The sequence below is a fragment of the Pongo pygmaeus genome, chromosome 7 (genome assembly GCF_028885625.2).
Source record: "Pongo pygmaeus isolate AG05252 chromosome 7, NHGRI_mPonPyg2-v2.0_pri, whole genome shotgun sequence".
Lineage (NCBI taxonomy): Eukaryota > Metazoa > Chordata > Mammalia > Primates > Hominidae > Pongo > Pongo pygmaeus.
Window position 1 is genome coordinate 147,738,710 of NC_072380.2, and position 20,654 is coordinate 147,759,363.

General features: G+C 42.0%; 1 long non-coding RNA gene across 1 annotated transcript in view; it reads left to right on the plus strand.

Moving 5' to 3' along the window:
* Positions 1 to 4,743: 4,743 nt before the first annotated feature.
* Positions 4,744 to 20,654, plus strand: part of LOC129041975 (uncharacterized) — a 31,909-nt gene continuing 15,998 nt past the window's right edge. Inside the window, exon 1 of the long non-coding RNA XR_008504033.1 lies at positions 4,744 to 6,439. This is a non-coding gene — a long non-coding RNA (uncharacterized LOC129041975). The remainder of the gene's footprint in view (positions 6,440 to 20,654) is intronic.

The following is a 20,654-nucleotide window of genomic DNA, read 5'->3' on the forward strand; positions in this document are numbered from 1 at the left end:
GTACTTGCCAGCCTGCATAACTGTAAGCTCATAAACCTCTTTTTATTCCTTATAAATTACCTGGTCTTAGGTATTCAACAGAATTGAATTGCTTAGGTAGCAACACAAAACAGATGAAGACATCTGTATTCCCAGGACCTGGGACAGCAGCTGGTATATGCAACCTACTCAGCAAATGTTCTCTAGAATCTTTAGAGATTTGGGAATATGAAGAAAAATAAACTAGAAAAATGGGGTGGCAGATATATTCCAGATAAAAAATATTTCAGGTGAATTCTACAAACCAGGGTGGGTTTCAGACAACTGTGAATCATGAGTATACTTGTTGGGGGAAAAATTCACGTAGCTAAGACAGCTACTTCTTGCGGTACCCATTGAGGGACTGGGGCAAGGGCAATGAGAGGCATAAGCTGACTACAGATAGTTAACCCTGACATTTTCAACTTTAAAACAGTTTCATTTCCTGTTTGAAAACTTTGAGGGTCTTTTTCTGAACAACTTTTTTTTTTTATTATACTTTAAGTTTTAGGGTACATGTGCACAACGTGCAGGTTAGTTACATATGTATACATGTGCCATGTTGGCGTGCTGCACCCATTAACTCGTCATTTAACATTAGGTATATCTCCTAATGCTATCCCTCCCCCTCCCCCAACCCCACAACAGGCCCTGATGTGTGATGTTCCCCTTCCTGTGTCCATGTGTTCTCATTGCTCAATTCCCACCTATGAGTGAGAACATGAGGTGTTTGGTTTTTTGTCCTTGCTATAGTTTGCTGAGAATGATGGTTACAATAGCAAAGACTTGGAACCAAGCCAAATGTCCAACAATGATAGACTGAATTAAGAAAATGTGGCACATATACACCATGGAATACTATGCAGCCATAAAAAATGATGAGTTCATGTCCTTTGTAGGGACATGGATGAAGCTGGAAACTTTTTTTTAATAGAAGGGGCAGACATCAATTTTTTAAAAATTTCAATCTCTAGGTTTTGTTTTTAGGAACATTTCTCAGAGGTTTTTCATCATGGATATTTGAAAATGCTGATGTAAAGAGACACATCTCAATTTCAATGCTGTCACAGCCATGTTGTCCTTCTTTGGAGAGTCTTCGAACTAGAGTAAGCCATGGAAGATGATAATATACAATGTGGTTGCCTATGATGACTCACCGACCTGTCCGGATTTGTAATCTGCATATTTTAATGTAAATTGAGTAGTTGATTTAGAGACACAAATTATTTTAAAAACCAGTAGACTATATTACAACAACAACAACAACAACAACGGCACCCTAGGATTTCAGCTTTTTCAAACTTCAAAGAGTACTGAAAACTGGTTTAGGCTCTTGTTCTGGGGATGTTCAGCTATGCAGAGGAGATGCTGAGATTTCTGGCAGCCATCTTGTCTACTACATAGTGAGACCTTATATGGAGAATGAAGCCGAGGAAAACCAAGAAAGACACAATCCTGATAGATGTCTAGGAGTCCCCAGACCCAATGTAAATGGAGCCAAATTAAGACAAGCAGAGCAGAGAGATCAGAGGGAGACATCCCTGATAATTCCACTGGAAGTCCAAATCCAGCCATGCTTGAAGTTATTGCATCCCTGGTTTTCCCATTTTCCCAGTTTTCTGAGAAATAAATTCCCCTTTCCTCTCTCGGTTCTGACTTTAACTAGTTTGATTTCCGATGTAATCAAATCACCTGTAACTAAAAACATTCTCTGTAATAAGCTGCATCACGAGGTTATTGGCAGGATAAATTGAGATTATATACATAAAGCAATTCTTGGCACATAGTAAGTGTTCAATAAATAGACTTTAAAAAATAAAATTTATTATAATCTGAGAGTAGCTCTTGTAACTAACATAGGTCAGACAGCAAGTAAGAAGTAGCCAAGATTTCACGGTTTAAAAGTTCAATACTTATAATTTCAGCAAACAGAAAGGATCTGGGATGGAGCCAATAATATGTGGTAGATAGAACTTGGGTCATAGAGTCAGATAGACTTGAGTTTGAAGTCCAGCTCTGCCACTTTGCCATCTGAATGACAATGAGAAAATTGCAAGCAATTCTGAGGCTTTATTCCCTCATCTTATAAGATGGGGATAACAGTGATAGTGGCAGGAGGCAGTCAAATGCCTAGGAAAATAGGGGCAGGTCCCTGGTGAAACTGGACCTTCAAACCAAAGAGAATTTAAAGCCTGAAAGCCAAGCTACAAGTCTCAGATAAATCCACAGACTGGATTGAGATCTTCTCTTCCTATTTGGTGTGCTTTCCTCTGGTTGATCCCCACCCTTCACCTATTTTACATATACCTACCCTTCCCTAATTTGTTATTTGCACTGTCATGCCCATCCTTGAGTGGTGCCTTTTTTCAGCCTTTTTTTGTATATTCACAAACCAATCAGCATGCACTCCCCCATTCTGAGCCCATAAAAGCCCCAGACTCAACCACACTTGGAGGACCTCCTGCCTTCAGGTGGGTGAGACTCCCCAACTTTGGGTAGGGGGAGGCCAACTCAGTCCCCGTCTCCGCTGAGAGCTGTTTCATCACTCAATAAAACTCTTCATCTTGCTCACCCAACAGCTGTTAGCATAACCTCATTCTTCCTGGGTGTGGGACAAGAACTCAGGACCCGCCAAATGGTGAATGTGAACAGAGCTGTAACCCTGTAGCACTCCCCTCCTGCTCGCCAAGCAATGGGAGAGGGAGCTGCTGGGTGCCACATGCCCCAGTTTGTTGGGGCAGGACTGAAAGAACTGTTAACATGCTGTAATACCCTCTTAGGGGCTTTGGGGTAGCTGGCATCCCAGAGTTTTTCAGTTGCCACCATGTTCCCCTCGTCCAGATGCTGGTGCTGAAGGTGGGAGCAGGTCAAGACATGCCCGGCCCACCCACAGGCTGGAGTGGCAAGCCAAACACAGCTGCCGGGCCAAGTGGTGGAGTACCTCCTGCGGCGAGCCCAGAGCCAAGCGTGGCACTGGGCAGGGGCATCGCTGGCTGCAGAGGTCACCAGCTGGTGAAGCGACACCCAAAAAATCCTGCATCAATAGTACCTCCTTGTAATAATTAAAATAATCAAGAATGTAGCATTATTCCTGGCACATAGACTTTCAGCAAATGCTGGCTGCCTCCCTCCTCCAGCATCTGCCACCACTACAGGCTGGTCCCTTTTACAGGTTAGAATTTTATTTGTCAAAGTTAAGTACAAGGTTTACTGCCCCAAAGTATCTTCCCTTATGATGCTTCTGAAGGTGTGGTAAGGCTGTTGAAGAGTTGTAAAGAGGGGTTTATTGTTTTATATCCAAAGTGCTTTCTAATGAATATTTTATGATTTTTCTCACTGTTTGATAATTTTGTAGGATTCAAACAAGTGAGGAAACTTGATTTGTTTTGGAGAAAAAAAGAGAGAGAATCACTATAACTAATAACAGAGCCCATCTGTTCTGGGTACCAGAGAGCCCTGGTTAGTGACCCCATCCCTGACTGCAGCATTAAGTCCTGAGTCATCTATCCCAATCAGCTCGTAGCATTCTTCTTAATGTCTCCTATTGTTTAAGCGTGGTCATTTGCCTAAATCGATACAATAAGACTAAATTAAAGGATATATACTTCAGTATTTTACATGCTTCAAGTAAAGATTTCTCACCCTTGCTGACATGAACATGGAGCACAAAGCTTTAAGACCACGGATTTTTTAGCTGCTGTCTTGGCACTATGAGGGGACCCATCCTTAGGATGAAGCCAGGTGCTGAGGACAGCAGAGCACAGGAATGGAAAGAACTCACGTCTATGATAACATCTTTGAACTGGTAATTATACTGCACCTGGATGCCTCTTACCTCCGGACTTAACGTTATGTGAGGCAATCGATTTCCTTATTCTTATGAAAACCAGTTTCTGTGAAACTGATCAGTATCAAGCGTGAAGCATGCTTCATGAAGCAGCACCAGACGGTAGAAAATACCAGGGCAGCTGCAGGTCACAGCCCTGAAATCTGGCCACCGGGGTTCATATCCTGCTTCCACTTGTGCTAGCTGTGTGGCCTTGGGGAACATACTCAACCTCTGGCGGCTTCAGTTTCTGCATCTGAAAAACAATGATAATAATAGAGTTCCTCACAGGATAAACGTGCGTAACACACATAATGTAGTGCCTGGCCCGTGGTAAGTCTCAATAAAATCTGACTTGTAATTATGGTTCCTTCTAGATGTGAAGATCATCTCAGGATCCACAGATTGATTCAAAAGTGGATTCCCAGTCCTCTTCCTTTCTGTTATTGACTCCGTGTCTCTTTATTACTTTGGGTTTTTCTGACTTTTCCTTTCCTAGTCTTCCTCCTCTCATTCCTTTAACTAGCCAGAATTGGGATTGATTTATAGCTTTATTTGTTGTATTTTAAAATATGTAATTCTACATTTTCTCTTTTTAATTTAAGAAGTCAAAGAATGGAACATTTTATATTTCCTTCAATAAAAAAGAATCTTTTTATTTGATTTTTTTTATATATCCCAATTAAATTTCATCTGCTTGGCTTTGGTCCAGTGTTCCACCCTGTCAGAATCATTTTCCATCTTGACACTGTCAGTTATTGGCTTTGCCATCCTTCCTGGCTTTATTTCATCTGCCTTTTAAACCTTCACCAAGATCTTGACAAAACCTGCAATTAAGGACGGCTCTATCAGTTATCAGGTGAGGTGTATGTGCTGAAAAACTCTAAATCAATGCTCCTCAAACTCCAGTGACCATAAGAATCACCTGGAGAGCTTGTTAAAGCACAGATTTGTGGGCCCCTCACCTGAGATTCTGATTCAGTGGGTCTGGAGTGGGGACTTTGCATTTCTAATAAACTCCCAAGTGATGCTGAATAGGGCTGCCACAAATAATAGGGGCTCAGTCAAGTGAGTATAATAGGATTTTTTTCCTCTTATGTTGAAGTCCATAGGCAGGTAGTCCAGCCTAGTACCAAGGTTTCAGAACCTAGGCTTTTCCCCCTCTCCTTCCTGCCTTAAATGGCGTTTGGTTTCCTACTCATGTTTCAGAAGGTTTGCTTGAGCTACAGCCGTCATGTCCACATTCAAACCAGTAAGAAAAAGGAAGGGGGAAAGGATGTCTTCTCTCTTTTTAAGGACCTATCTCAGAAGTTGTATGTGACACTCTACTTACATCTTCTTAGCCAAAACTTCCTCACAAATCACACTAGCTGCAAAGAAATCTGGAAAATATAGTTTTTATTTGGGGTGTCATATGCCCAGCCAAAAATCAAGGTTTTATGATCAAGGCAGAAGAGAATGCACTTCTGACATTACTGATTTTTAATGTTACAACAAACCTTTCCCAACTCTCCAGCCAGAGGTTTGCAATCTAAAACCTGCAATGGGCTAGGAAATTCCAATAAAATTCTGAATTTCAAATTCTGATCACCCTTCTACAGGTAAGTATTATTTCTTTCATTTCTGTGTTCAGGAAATTGAGTCTCAGAGAGCTTCAGTGATTTTCCTGAGATCTCTCGGTAACTAAATGCCCCAACCAAGATTTAAACACAACCCTGCCAAAGCCCAGGCTTCTAATGCGTCATTCTACATCACAGGAATCCCACATTTGTTTGCAGGATGAGCCTTGACTCAACCAACTACTGTTGCATGCTATGCACCCACAAAACTCTGAGACCTAGACACTTATTTTACTACCATGTCTATGAGTCAACTGGAGACCAGCTGCTCTAGGCTGGGTTGGACTGGACTCATCCAAGCCACAGCTGGGTCTGGGTCTGCTCCGTGGTTCTCCATCTTCCTCAGACTTGTGGGCCTACCAGCGTAGAGCCTTCTCATGCCAAAAGCAGAGAAGCACATCTCACTGCTGCTTGTGGTGGGTCTGCTTCCATTCCCTTGACTGAAGGAAGTCACATGGCCAAGACAAAAGCTAGGCAGTACAGTCCTCCAGGAGGGAGTAAATATTTCTGAATATGTTCTTATTTACACCAAGTCCCTATGCAGATGCATTGGAATGGGAAGAGCCCCAGACTGAGAAGTAGAAGTCCCTAGTTCTAGTCCCAGACCTGCCATGAATGACTTGTGTGGCCTTGGACAAAATACTAGCCCCTTCTGGGCCTCATGTTTGTTCTAGAGATCTCTAAGGCATACGCAGGCTTTAACTTAAGAAGCTATGGCATGAAAAAACAAATCATTGCCTCTCAAAATTCTAATCTCCTCTGAATGTAGCTTAGTCTTTATGCAAAAATAAACACACACACTAGAGTCTCTTCAAAACCACTGGGCTAATAATGTTCATGATTCTGTTAATGACCAAACTGGAGCACAGTGCAGCTGGTCCTGCTGGTCACGGGAAGACCCCAGAAAGAAATGAAGCCATCAAGAAGCCATTGATGCTGTGACCTTCTGTTGCAGGCTGCTCCTCTACTTAGACAGGTGAGATTTAATTTTGGTGATTTATGATAATGCCTCTAAGGGCACGGGTAAACATGTCACAGTTTATTTTGCAGAATTAATGAAGTCTGATTAATCTCCCGGTCCCCAGCAGATTCTGCTCTGAGAAATGGAGCGAGACTGCCAGGCTTTTGTGCAAATTATGGCCGGAGGATTGATAGCATGAGAATCATCTGAAATCCACACAATCTGACCTTTTTAATCCCATGGATCCTTTAGTTGGATTCGTTGCCATCATACTGGATGACTGCTGGCCAGGGAGAGACCCTTCTATGAACACAGTGTGCAATACCACAATTGCAGCTAAAGTTAATCAAGCTAGTTCCATGCATCAGGTACTTCACATGGTCCTTTATCCCAAGGATTGAAAAAGCACATGCTTTTGACTTGGATAGATGGCAGTTCAAATCCTAGTCCCACAATTTAGAAGCTGTTTGATCTTGGATGTATAGTGCAGGCACTGTTGGTGTCTCTCTGTGTACATTCAACCCTGTATCTTCTCTATCCATCTGTGTCCTACAGCATGGACAGTTTCAGCATGTTGCCTTTTCATATTTTGGTAGGAGACGTAAATATGTAAGCAACAAATTATATTGGAAATAAAACCCATGGATGACTCTAAGCTGCAGACGGGAAAACTCAGTTTATCCACAACACTGGGGTTAAATCTTTCTTACTAAGAATTGGAGGCCAGGCATGGTGGCTCATGCCTGTAATCCCACCCCTTTGGGAGGCTGAGGAAGGTGGATCACTTGAGCTCAGGACTTAGAGACAAGCCTGGGTAACATAGTGAAACCTCATCTCTACACACACACACACACACACACACATACACACACACACAAACACACACACACAGCCAGGCATGGTGGCATGTGCCTGTAGTCCCAGCTACTTGGGGGCTGAGGTGGGAGGATCGCTTGAGCCTGGGAGTTCGAGGCTGCAGGGAGCTGTGATGGGGCCAGTGCACTCTGGCCTGGGCAACAGAGTGAGATACTGTCTCAAAGAAAAAAAAAAAGAATTGGAGATGGTAAAGATTCACAGCCAAATTTAGGGCTTTTGTGTGTTAAAATACACAAACAAGGTGGGATAGATTGTGCTGCAGCAAAAGGAGTGCTGTGATAGCCATCAGGAATCTGGATTTGAGTCTTGATTCTGCTGACTACAAAAGATGTGACTGGGGGCAAAGTTACAAAACTTTTGGAATCTTGGTTTCTTCATCTGTAAAGTGGGAATGATAATGCCTGCCCTGCCTATTGCACAGAACTTCTTGTGGAGATTCCGGAGATAAAAGCTGTCAATGATTAGTAACTCCATTTTACAGATGAAGAAACTGAAGACAAAAATGTAGGCGGTGGAACAGAGACATAGATCTCGTAGTTCTTTTCCTACCTCATCTTTTACCACTGTTTTTCCCACTCACTCTGCTCCAGCCACACTAACTTTTTGTCCTTCCCTTGAATAAAACAAGCTCATTTTTACCTCAGGGCCTTTGCTGTTTCCTCTTTCTAGAATGTTCTTCCCCTATGTCTTCATGCACTTTGAGGAGGGATTGGCCTTCCTTTCTTGATATGCAGGAGTCAGTACAAACATCTCTTCCTCATAGAGGTCTTCCACAGACCCCCATTCAAGGTGATCTCTCTCCTAGGCTCCCTTTTGCATACCATCCTGTTACATTTTTGCTCTATCACTTCCTGAGATTATCACATTTATGTATTGACTTATTAATCATCTCCCACTACTCTCTCTCCTTGAGAAGAAAGATCCTGAATATCTCATTTTCTGTTACATTGTCAGTGCCAAGAACAGGACTTGGTATATTGTGAGCACACAGTAAATATTTTTTTGAATGAACAAATTAGCATGTATAGACTTATTTTTAATGACTATAATATGTTGCATGAATATACCATCATTCATTTAACACGAGCTTTAGAGATGGATACTCAATTTTTCTTTTCTGCTTTTACTTATTTTTATTTTCAAATTATTTTGCTACAGCAAACAAATGAGTATAATCTGTGTATACTTACCTGATTTTATCCATAGAGCATATTCTTAGCAGTGGGATTGCTGGATCAAAGGGCATGTGCATTTACAAATTGTGATACGTATTGTCAACTTCCTCTATAAAATATTTTCATCAATTTATGCTCCCATCATCTGTGTATGGCACCACCAGCTTGGGGTTCCCTCTAAGTCCCCGCTAATAACACATTATTGCTGAGAAGCCTTTGCTGCCTTTCAACTTGCTCTCCAAGTGTTTTATCTACTCATTACCCAATGAAAGGCTGTGTGTGCAGCAGCTCTGCTCTGTTTCTCTGAGATCTAAGTGCTTTGGATGGTTTTCTCCTCTCATTTAATTTGCATTCTCTAGACTGCTGTGGCAAAAGAAGGGACATTTAAAATATATGGTAGTGTCTGTAAAGATTAGATTATTGTTCAGTAAATATTCATTCTCCTCCCCCTACCCTGTGGCAGGAAAGTACTTTCTATACTCCCTAACTTTGGCCTTGGCCTCGTGATTAGTTTTGGCCAGTAGGATGTTCACAGAGGTGATATGAGCGGAAGATTCAAATATGCTAGTATTGTTAGGCTTGCTCTCAGGCCCTTGTTTTTTTTTTTTTTGCCATGAGAATAACATGCCTTATTTATCTAAATCAGCTAGATCAGTTGAACTCCAGCTGTCATGTAGATGTGTAAACGTCTTGTCATATGACACCAAAATTTTTGTTCTTATTCGTTACACAGCAAAAGCTGATTGATACAAAGTCCAAAATGAAACTAGAGCTTGCATTTTGCAGCGCTTGGCACTTTCTATATTAAATATTAAATATTCCCTAGGGCAGTGGTAGGAGAGGAATATTTGAACCTATTGACATTCATCTTTGTGTGAGTTTAATTGAGTCTTGAAGAAAGTATAGGGCTAAATAAGTCCTAGGTGAGGACTTATAGCAGGAGGAAAGGTATAGAAGAAGGACTGTGCAAGGCCTCTCTTAGGACTAGTGAGCAGACTGAAATATAGGCTACATGTCAAAGAGTATTGTAGGAGCTAAGGTTTGAGTTAGGAAACAAAGAATTTGAAGAAGTTAGAGATAGCTTTTATTCTTTAGCTACTGGTTCCAGCAAAGAAATATAAACTGCAAGGGAACCCTGGATGCCAATTATGTGTCAATTATACCATAAGTCATTGACATTCCGAGGTCAACTACATAATGAAAACAGGTAAGAGCCTAAGAATAGTCTTGCTGTGCCAAATAGAACAGGCTGGCGGGCAGCTTTATTCATACTTGTATCGTTTCCATTTAGAACATCATTATTAATTAAGCTGTATTTAATGTAGTACCAGCCTACGTTTTTGCTTCTTAAATATTGTATGACTATGGCTTTGTCTTCACAGAAAACAGACATCAATTGCAGTACTCAGAAGTTATTCTGAACGTAGCCTCATATTTATCCAGTTTTTGATAGCATATTGTTCTTTTTAGACAGGGTCTTGCTTTGTCACCCAGGTTGGAGTGTAGTGGTACAGTCATGGCTCACTGCAGCCTCCACTTCCCAGGCTCAAGCGATCCTCCCACCTCAGCCTTACAAGTAGCTGGGACTACAGGTGTGTGCCACCAGGCCTGACTAATTAAAAAAATTTGTTTTTGTAGAGATGGGGTCTCACATGTTGCCCAGGCTGGTGTTGAACTCGTGGGCTCAAGCAATCGTCCCATCTCAGACTCCCAAAATTATGGGATTACAGGTGTGAGTCATTGTGCCCAGTTGAATAAAATTTTAAACAATTATTTTGTGAGTAGTTTTTGATATTTAACCAAATCAATTGTGGTAATATTCGTTCGTCCATTTTAAAATATTTAGCATCATGAGAAGTCATATAGATGCGAGTTTGAATTCCAAGTTCATCACTTACTGGTTATGTGCCCTTGAGCAAGTTATTTTACCTGGATAAGATTGTTTCTTCGTCTGGAAAAGAGGGTGAATAAAATCCACCCCATAAGATTGCTGTAATGATTAAATTAGTCAGTGTGTATGGAGCTGTAGTAGTCCATTTTCACGATGCTGATAACGATATACCCCAGGCTGGGTAACTTATAAAGAAAAAGAGGTTTAATGGACTCACAGTTCCTCGTGGCTGGGGAGGCCTCACAATCATGGCAGAAGGTGAAAGGCACATCTTATATGGTGGCAGACAAGAGAGGATGACAGCCAAGCTAAAGGGGAAACCCGTTATAAAAACATCCGATTTCATGAGACTTATTTACTACCACAAAAACAGTATGGGGGAAACCACACCCATGATTCGATTATCATCCACCGGGTCCCTCACACAACACATGAGAATTATGGGAGCCTCAATTCAAGATGAGATTCAGGTGGGGACACATCAAAACCATATCAGGAGCACATAGCATTGTCCCTGGCCTAAGGTAGGCTCAGTAAATGCCATCTCCTGCCATGCGGTTAAACATTTATTGAGAAGCATGAAGGGCTATGAGTCAGGTATCATGCTGGGCACAGTGAAGAAAGGAAACAGAATGTTTGTCCTCAAAAATCTCAAAGGCCAGAGACAAACCAGCCAGGGCTGACTTACAAACATAAGAAGGGAAGTGAGGGATAAGGCCTCAGTGTAGCAGTCCCTGCTTTTTTGTCTGTCTGTTGTAGAGGGAAGTCTGTAAGTAGTAGCCATGATTCAATCACACAGCCACATGCTTGGATGCCAGGTTCTTAAAACCCCGCCATCGTGACTGATCCAAAGCTGGGCACCTGACCCTAATGGGGTCAATCAGTTCAGTCTTCTCCAGAATTTTGTATTTATTCTGGATGGCAAATGGACTTACTCCAGGCTGCAGATCATTCCTTTATCTTAAATTTGATTTTTTGGTTAATAGGAGTATCATATACACCTTGAAAGCAGTACCAGATCCTTTGCTGCCTGCCCTACCTCTGTTCCTCCTTGAGGGGAAATGTGCATTTATTGGTTGGAGCCTGAAGTACAGATTAGGCTACACTCACGAGTGCCACTGGGTGGGTTCATTGTGTGTTGAAGGGTAGAGACTGGTTCTCATGTCCCTCTTCATACTTCCCTTTTGCAACTAGAGCTGGTTGGGTAAACTGAGCTTTGCCTGACCCTCTGAGACAGAGGGTCTGAGACTCTTCTCCCTGCTCTCTTTCTCTCTCTTGTGTCCTCTTGCTGCAATGGTGGAAATTGCCTACATCTGCACTGTCTGCTATGGAAGCCACTAGTTGTGTGTGGCTTTTGAGTACTTGAAATGTGGCTAATGTGACTGAAGACTTGAATTTTCAATTGTATCTAATTCTAATTACTTTAAGCCTAAATCTAAATAACTTCATGTAGCTAATAGCTCCTGTATTGGACAGCACAGCTATGCCCGATAGAAAAGGCTGGCAGGCAACCTCATTCACAAATTTTATCATTTCCATTTAGGGGAGCAGTATTAATGAAGCTGCTTCTAACATAGTGCCAGCCCACATTTTTGCTCCTTAAATATGGAGGAGAGAGTGAGAAGAGTCAAAATTGGATTTTTTTGGCCGGGGCAGGGGGTGGGGGCGAGAGAGGCTACACTTAGCCTCTGGTCTAATCTGTGTGTTTTAATTCACCTGTACCAGGGAAGATTGAATTCAGGTGCCAGTTGCTGGCTTAGCTAATAATGAAAAGGTTTTTTGTTTGTTTGTTTCCTATATGACCACTGTTTCTTGTAGATCTATCTTTCAGGACTTCCTTACTCAGGAAGGGTAATCGGTGGGGCAGGATTCAGGAATTCCCGTGGGCTCCAGAAATACTACCATGGCTTAGATGATATCACTCGCTCTCAAGTGCGGCTTTATCCAATGTGATGGGACAAGGCAGGCCGAGGAACAAACGTGTCCCAGGAGTGCTGGCCCAGCTTCGGAGTTTGAATTCCAGGTGCACCACCTATTGATTGCATGACCTTGGACAAGTTACTTTACCTTGGTAAGACTCAGTCATGTATTTATTATAGGTTGAGGGGTGGGGTGTCTTTTGTCTTTGCGCCAAAGTGATCTCCAGGTGAGATGACTCCAATTTGTCCAAGGGCCAGCCTCTGGAGAAGGCTGCAGGTGAGAGGTGTTAGCATTGTTAGCTACAACTGCCTCCCAATTTCTAGATCCCTCACCTTATTTCTTTCACCCATTTCTGCCGATCTTGACTTCAAAAATTTCCCCAGATACGATTTCTTATGCTTTCCCCAGTACCAGTTATTTTCTGTGATACCAATTCTTTGATTTAAAAAGTGATTAACACTCCCTAAAATTGTTGTTTGAGTTTCCCTCCTAGACATGAGCTCCTTAAGGGCAGGAATCTTGTTTCTTATCTTCATGTTTTATTCCAGTATGGAGAAATGTGCAGTGAGGCTCCATCATGAACCTGGTTTTCCTGGATTCTGATGTAATCCATACTCAGCTGGGGGCGCTCAGGACCTGTTTGGAATTAAGCAGACCCAACAGCCAATCATGGCTCTGCTGCTAACTAGCTGAGACTGGGTAGATGAGTTGGTGGCTCCAAGTCTGTTTTCTTACCTGTGGAATGCAGATAGATGACAGCTACTCAACAGTGGGGTCATAAGAACGGAATGTCATCAGGTATGTACAGTACTTAGTAAGGTGCCTGGCACATGGCAGACACTTAATAAGTGGAGTTATAACCATAATTAAACATTTATCACCGCTTGCTTTTGTTAGAAATGAATACTAACATGTTGTCCCTCATTTGACTGTTAGCTCTTTGAAAGCAGTAACTTTGTTTTTTTCCTTTTGGTATCCTTGTTTATCCTTTCCATCCCCAAGCACTCAGCAAAGAGCTTGGGACATGGAGGGGATTCGTAAATACTTATTGGGTTGAAGTCTTAACACATGACAGTTCCTATAATAGGTGGAAAATCGAGTGGAAATAGGGTGAGACAGTTCAGGGAGATAATGTAAAAAGACCTCATGACAGGAGCATCTCCTTAGAAAAATATAGGAATGAACTTATCTATATACTGCATTCCTCAAGAGGAATTTTTGTAAATATACTTAAATGCCTTACGTTCCCTAAAGGGGACTATTTCAAACAGATGCAAATACTTGACTGTGTCTTCTAAAGGACTTGTTTACTTAATTCGAGAGATGAAGAGAGAGGCAGGTGGCTGAGATTTGAAGGCAGGGCTGCCAAGAATTCCATTCTGCGGCTGATGAAATGCAGCACTTTCTTTGATGGATGGTTCTTACTTTTACACAAGAGAGGAAGTTATTTTCAGGGCAGGTATTGTGTCTTTTTCAATTTTGTACCCCCACACCTAGCTCAGTGTTCACGTGGTATAAGATATTTTATGTTAGGTATTTGTTTAATTTTAATTTATGAGTATTGGATCAGTTGGATTGTGTTTCTTCATCTTTGTTTTCATATCCTAAGAAAGGGTTCTCACCCTAACTGCACATGTGGGTCTTCCAGGGAGCTTTTGAGAATACTAGTGCTCAAATCTGCTCTGCAGATGTTCTGACTTACCTGATCTAGGGGAGAACCTGAGCAGGTGATGGTCAGTAGCACCCCGGTGATGCCGCTGGGTGGTACGATGTTGGGATCCACTGGTGAGGACGAAAGTCAGTAGAACTGGGTTCCAGTCTGTGTCACCCACTTGTTATGTGACCTGGGGCAATGACTGTTTCTCTCGGTCTTGGCTTTTTCATCTGTAAAATGAGGGCATTGGATTAGAACAGGCAGTTTTAATTTTTCTAGTGCAGAAGCCAATTAAGAATGAGTTTTCCTTCTCTCCAGGAAAATAAGCATACTTGTGCAAAATTTGCATATATTTCAAGGAATTGATGAAATTTCCTGTATTGGTTAGGATTCTTTTCTTCACCAGTGACAGAGACCCAGCTCAAATTGGTACCTACCAAAAAGCAATGTAATAGTTCATGGTCCTCATAAAACCTGGAGTAGAAGTGGCCTAGACATGCTGGAACCAGGAGCTCAAAGATGCCAGGAGGAACTTAGGTCTATATCTTACCTCTGCTCTCTGAGTTTTCGGCTTTCTTTTTAGTAAGGGTCTCTCCCAGTGATGGCAAAGATGTCCATCAGCAGCACAGGCTGGTATTCTACCCACCTAGCAACCCCAATAGAAAGAGCACAAGCTTTTTTTATGGTCCTGGTAAATGTCTGGCCCAGCCCTGACACAACCCCTGTGGGTAGGGGGTTGGATGCTCAGCTGGCCCCATGCTTGTCACTATTACATGTAGTGGGTGGGCTCCAGTTGATCTTGGTGGAGAGCAGAATGGGGGTGGTTTCCCAAAAGAAAATTAGGCCATTGTTAACATAAGACAGAGGAATAAATACTGGGAAGGCAAGGATACAGATAACATCTTACCTTGGAAGGCTGTACATCTATGGAACCCATAGAGGTGCATGGCCCCAGGTTGAAAACACCTGAACCCATGAGCTCTGAAGTCGCTCTTAGTAATGTGCAATGATAGATAAGCATGGTGTTCTTATTTTTGAGAGCTTTTGGATATATATATGACATATATAATATATAATTATATATCAATATTATATATTATATAATCGATATTATATATAATATTTTAAAATTTATATGTAACAAGGGCTATTGATTTTCCTTCCATGTTTAATTTTATATTCCACTCACTTCTGGAGTGCCAGTTATGTGCTAGATCTGTTAACCCCATTTGTTTTGATGGCAGTAATGAAGCTTGGCAGGGGCTGGAAATTTGCAAAAACCCCACAGTGAGGAAGTATAAGAGCTGGGATTCAAATATAGGCCTCCCAATCCAAGCAAAATGCTGCTTCCAAGAAAATACTGCCTGGTGTCCTGTCCTGTTTTTTTCTGTTTTGAGAGATTCACCCTATAGAGTACTGTTCAACTTGAATGAATGGTTCCTCCTTGATCATTTAGGTGAAAGTGCTTTCCTAGCGTCAAAGCCTTGTAACCCGTCATGTGATGAAATGGGGTAGTTTTGTCTGTTTAAAGTTGACCTTTTTATTTTAAGAAAATAATACACCCAGTGAATTTTTGCCTGCCTCTTATGACTATACTTATCTAGATCGTATTAGCCCCTGTTGTCTAGTATGTGAACCTCAGCCCAAGAGACATGCCTGCAACCAATGAGTGTGACAATTATTCCTGTGTCCAGAAAACCATAGGTGATTAGTGGAAGAGGGGTTTAGGTTTGGTGCCCTGGAGCACCTCAGGTTTTTTGAAATGCTAAGACCAGAATACATAACTTGTCATTTTAAAGAGAGTATAATTTTAAAAACAGTGGTCTAGCCCAAAGAAACTGGACATGACTTTTGTCTGAACTCTCAAATTAGGATCTCTAATAGTTAACTAATGAAAAAAGATTCACTGCTTAAGTTACCAAAAATGTATTGCTCATCTTCCACAGATAATTGGAGAATGAGTCTAAAGGAAGAACAAAACATGCTGCCTTATTATGTGCAGAAATATTGTTGAAGAAAAGGAATAAAATGAATGATCTAGAAAAAAGGCATTAACTATTAAAGTCCGTGGCAAAGTACATGGACACAAAGTAGAGGTGACTTCTCTAAATAGGTTCTCTAGGCCCATGTCGCAATTCTAATACTCCTTTGCCTTTGAACTTTTCAGGATATTTGGGCACTTACTATCACATGCAAATTCTCGAACAACTCACCCACATCCTCTCTAAACCGGGACCCAGGTTTAAGTCCTAGCTTTTGCACTTAGTAGGTCGAGTCAGTGAACCACTATTAACATCTTGTGATATCTCCTTCTAGCCGTTGTCTTTAGCATTTTCAACCATTGAGATATTAGTGCATGATTTTGTATTCTGACTTTGTCACCAAATATAAGCTCTTTATTTTCATATTGTTGAAAGCTCTGTTTTCTATATCATTTTAAATAGCTGCATATTATACCTTTGCATGGATACACAATGATTCTCATGTTTCTTTCTCTGCCATCAGAAGAAGTTCAACCAGGGAGTGACATGATGAGATTTGTGCTGGTAGCTGCCTGGAGGGTGACTGGAAAGAGTGTGGGTTCAGAGGGGCCACAGCTACTGAGAATTCCTTTCATTAAATGATTATTACAGGAAAGTCTGAGCAGTATCACTGAGGAAGACCCTAAAGTCTATCAGTACAACTTTCTTGATTTGTAATGGAAGAAATGGAGACTCAGATTGATAAAATGACCTCACCAAGGTCTCCCAGCCTTACCTGGGGGATTTCTAACTCTCCGTCCAAGGGGCTCTTTCTATTCAAGTTCAACCTCTACCACAGCCATAACATAACTGAACATAGGCTAAACCAACTCCCAGGGGACTGTTTCAGTAAGAAATAGAGATCTAGTCTTGAAATGCATTTAGCTGTTCATTTTTTTTTTTTTTTTTTTACAAATTGTCAGTGTTATTAGTGATTTACTGGCTGCTGGCTTCAAACCATTCCTTGCCTATCCAAACACAGCAAATTAAGGAGAACAAATGACGTAACCTTGCTTTTTAAAAAAGCCATTGAAATGTCCCCCAAAGAGAGGAAGCTATTATTATCCCAGACTTATTAATGGAAAGATGGGAAGAGAGAGGCTAGGCAACTTCTCCAAAGTAATCAGCCAGAATTAGAAGTCAAAATTCCTGATGTCCACCAAGGGGCAAGAGCTCTGCTGGCAGTTTGGCTTTGCCCACTATAGGGAGGGCCAAGTCAAACAGGATACAATTAAGGATAGAATTCCCATGCCTTCTCCTGCTCTGTGACCCCCTGACCAAGCAGCTCTTGCCAAGTTTCTTTGCTGCTGCTGACTCTCATGCTGTCAGCAAGATGAAGCAGAAACAACTGGGCAGGGCTGACTCTTCCACTGCCTCCTAGCCGTGCCTCACCCACCAGTGGCTTCACCTCTTGGATCACAATGTTCCATCTGGAATTGGAGATGAGAACTAATTGCCTGCCCAGCTCCATAATCCAAGACATAAAGTGAAGGCCTGGCATAGGGGCTCACACCTGTAATTTCAGCACTTTGAGAGGCCAAGATGGGAAGATCATTGGAGCCCAGGAATTTGACCCAGCCTGGGTAACATAGGGAGACCTTATCTCCAAAAAAAAGAAACAAAAAACCCCACAAAAACAAAAAAACAAAAAATAAGATGTAAAGTGAGAAGTATGTTTTCAAAAGGCATTTGCCAGGACTTTCTTGGTGGCAGGTAATAGAATGTCAATTCATAAGAGATTAGGCAAAAGATAAATTCATAGCAAGAACTTTGAGCAATTTAGTGCCCACCTTTCCGTGCAAAACATAGGATAATAATAATAATAATCCCTGCTTATAACTGCATTAGATGGGGGCCTAAGCCATGAATGACTTGTCTCATTAAACCCTTGCAAACTCTGCGATGCCTAGATTTGTTTGTTTGTTTGTTTTTTAGAGATAGGGTCTCTGTTTCCCAGGGTAGAGTACAGTGGTATGACCATAGCTCATGGGAGCCTGTAACTCCTGGGCTCAATGGATCCTCCTGCCTCAGTCTCTCAGTAGCTGGGACTTCAGATGTGCAACACCATATTCAGCTAATTTATTTTGTATTAAAAAAATTTTTTTAGAGACAGGGTCTTTCTATGTTGCCCAGGCTAATCTCAAACTCCTGGGCTCAAGCAATCCTGCTTTAGCCTCCCAGATTGCTGGGGTTACATTCATGAGCCATTGAGCTCAGCTACTGACGTGCCTAGTTTTATCAACCTTGTTTTATATAGGGACAAACCAGGGCCTGGGAACCAGAAAGCTGTCAGGCACAATCCAGTCTCTCTATGTATCAGGCTCCAAGCTGCCACTCTCTCTCTGCCTTCTGGATTTGAGGAAGGACAGACACAGGCATTTGTAAGAACCTTGCATCCTGGCATTGTGACAATTCTTTAGAAGTGTGATTATCTCCAATTGACAGACAAGAAAAGCGAGGCTGCCTCTACAAGAAGAAAGTATTTGTTTTATATTTAAAAGAGCATATGGATTATGTTTTTTTCTTTGTGGTTTTGGGATCAAACCCAGTCAGGGTGCAAGGGTGTCTATGACTGAGAGGACAGCAGCTTGACCCTGCAGGACTTGTGCTGAAGAGCTGCAAGCTGAGGATGGTAGTTCCCCAAGACTTGCAGGTATCTGTATGCATAAATGAGTAAATTAACATTTACTGATACCTTTGTTGGTCAGACCCTGTGCTGGCCAAAGTCACATTTGCCATCTCATTTAAGGTTCACAGCAACTGTGGAGTAGTAGTATTATTTCCATTCTACAGATGAGAAAATTGAGGCTCAGAGAGGTGACATGACCTGGATCATTGAGCTAGCAAATGGCCAAGATAGAATTTAGACCCACAAACATCACATTCTGGATTTGGGGCTCATTCTGTTTTTTCCTCAATGGTTCTATTTGGAATGAACACCAAAACTTTCTAGGTCATTGGCCAAGAAGAGCCAAACAAACCACAGAAACACTTTATGTCCCACAGAATTACAGAATACCAGAGCTAGAAGGGCTGTTCAAGACTAGGAAGTTTTGTATTCCTTGAATTTTGTGGAGTTTCAAGATGCTTTGACATTTTTCTTAGAAAAATCCACACAGCACAGATACACAAAATCTTGCTTACAAGTCTGGGGGGAAGGATCACCCATTGCTTCATTTGCCTTCATATCCAACATGATTTAACATGATGAAAAGAAGTGGTAAAAAGAAGCTCACTAGACTATGAACTTCTATATTATTAATAGTCAGGATTCTCCAGAGGAACAGAACCAATAGAATGTATGTGTGCAGATTTATATTTAGGAATTGGCTCATGCAATTCTTGGGGCTGGCAAGTATGAAATCTGCAGGACAGGCCAGCAGGTTGGAGACTTAGGGAAGAGGTGGTATTGTAGTTAGAGTCCAAAGACAGCATAAAGGCAGAACTTTCTCCCTCAGGGACCTCAGTCTTTTTCTCTTAAGCCTGTCAACTGATTAGATGAGGCCCACCCAAATTATAAAGGATAAGCTGCTTTCCTCAAAGTCTACTGATTGGAATGTTAATCTTATCTAGAGAATACCCTCACAGTGACATCTAAACCAATATTTGACCAAATGTCTGGGTGTCATAGTCTAGCCAGGTTGACACATAACAATTAACTATCACAGCTCTGCAAAGCAGAGCCTGGGTCTGATTCACTCTGTGTCTCTGGGGCTGAGTGCAGTTCCTGGCAGAGAGTGGCTGCCCCTGACATGTTGGCAAATAAATGAGTCAAATTCCAAAGCTCCCAGAATGACGTTGGAGGAAGCATGGTGGAAGGGAAAGAAGGCTATGCTCAGCCCAGAAGATTAGATGTGATTCCGAGAAGCAATTGGGAAGCAAACAGTTGTGGGTTATCGAGGTGACATTCAGGGACTTTGGCAGAGGTGTGGGCTTCTAGTGACCTTGCAGGTGTGTCTCAGTGGAGCAACCCTGGTGGGGGCTCTGCGCCTGCTGAGATGCTGCAGAACAAGGGCTGGAGTGGAAAGTGGCCTGGCCTGGCAGCGGGAGCTCCGGTCCCTGTGCTGCCCTGGTGATCATGTGCTGTGGGCCTAGCAGATTATCTCATCTCTCCGGACTCAGGTCCTGCATCTATGGAAGGGTCACGAACTGGCCATGTTCAGGCAGGATCTGACCCACAGTCAGATATGTTTGACCCAGGCAACATTTACAAAATGGTTTAAATAGTTGCCAATATTAAAACATGGGCAGATTTTGGCTAGGCATGGTGGTTCACACCTGTAATCCCAGCACTTTGGGAGGCTGAGGTGGGCGAATCAGTTGTGCTCACAAGTTTGAGACCAGCATGGGCAACATGATCTCTACAAAAAATATACAAATTAGCCGGCCGTGGTGGTACACACCTGTAGTCCCAGCTACTTAGGAGGCTGAGGTGAAAGCATCATTAGAGCCTGAGAGGCAGATGTTGCAGTGAGCTGAGATCTTGCTTCTGCACTCCAGCCTGGGTGACAGAGCTAGACCCTGTCTAAAAAAAAAAAAAAAAAAAAAAAAAATAAATTATATAAAACAATTGGCAGATTTCACACAAAAAATGAGGATTTATGGCTTCCCTGAAAATTTCCCTGAAGTCAGGCCAACAACTCTGGGCCTGGCTTTATCTGGTAGCTGCCAGGCAGACAGAGGAGCCACTGTG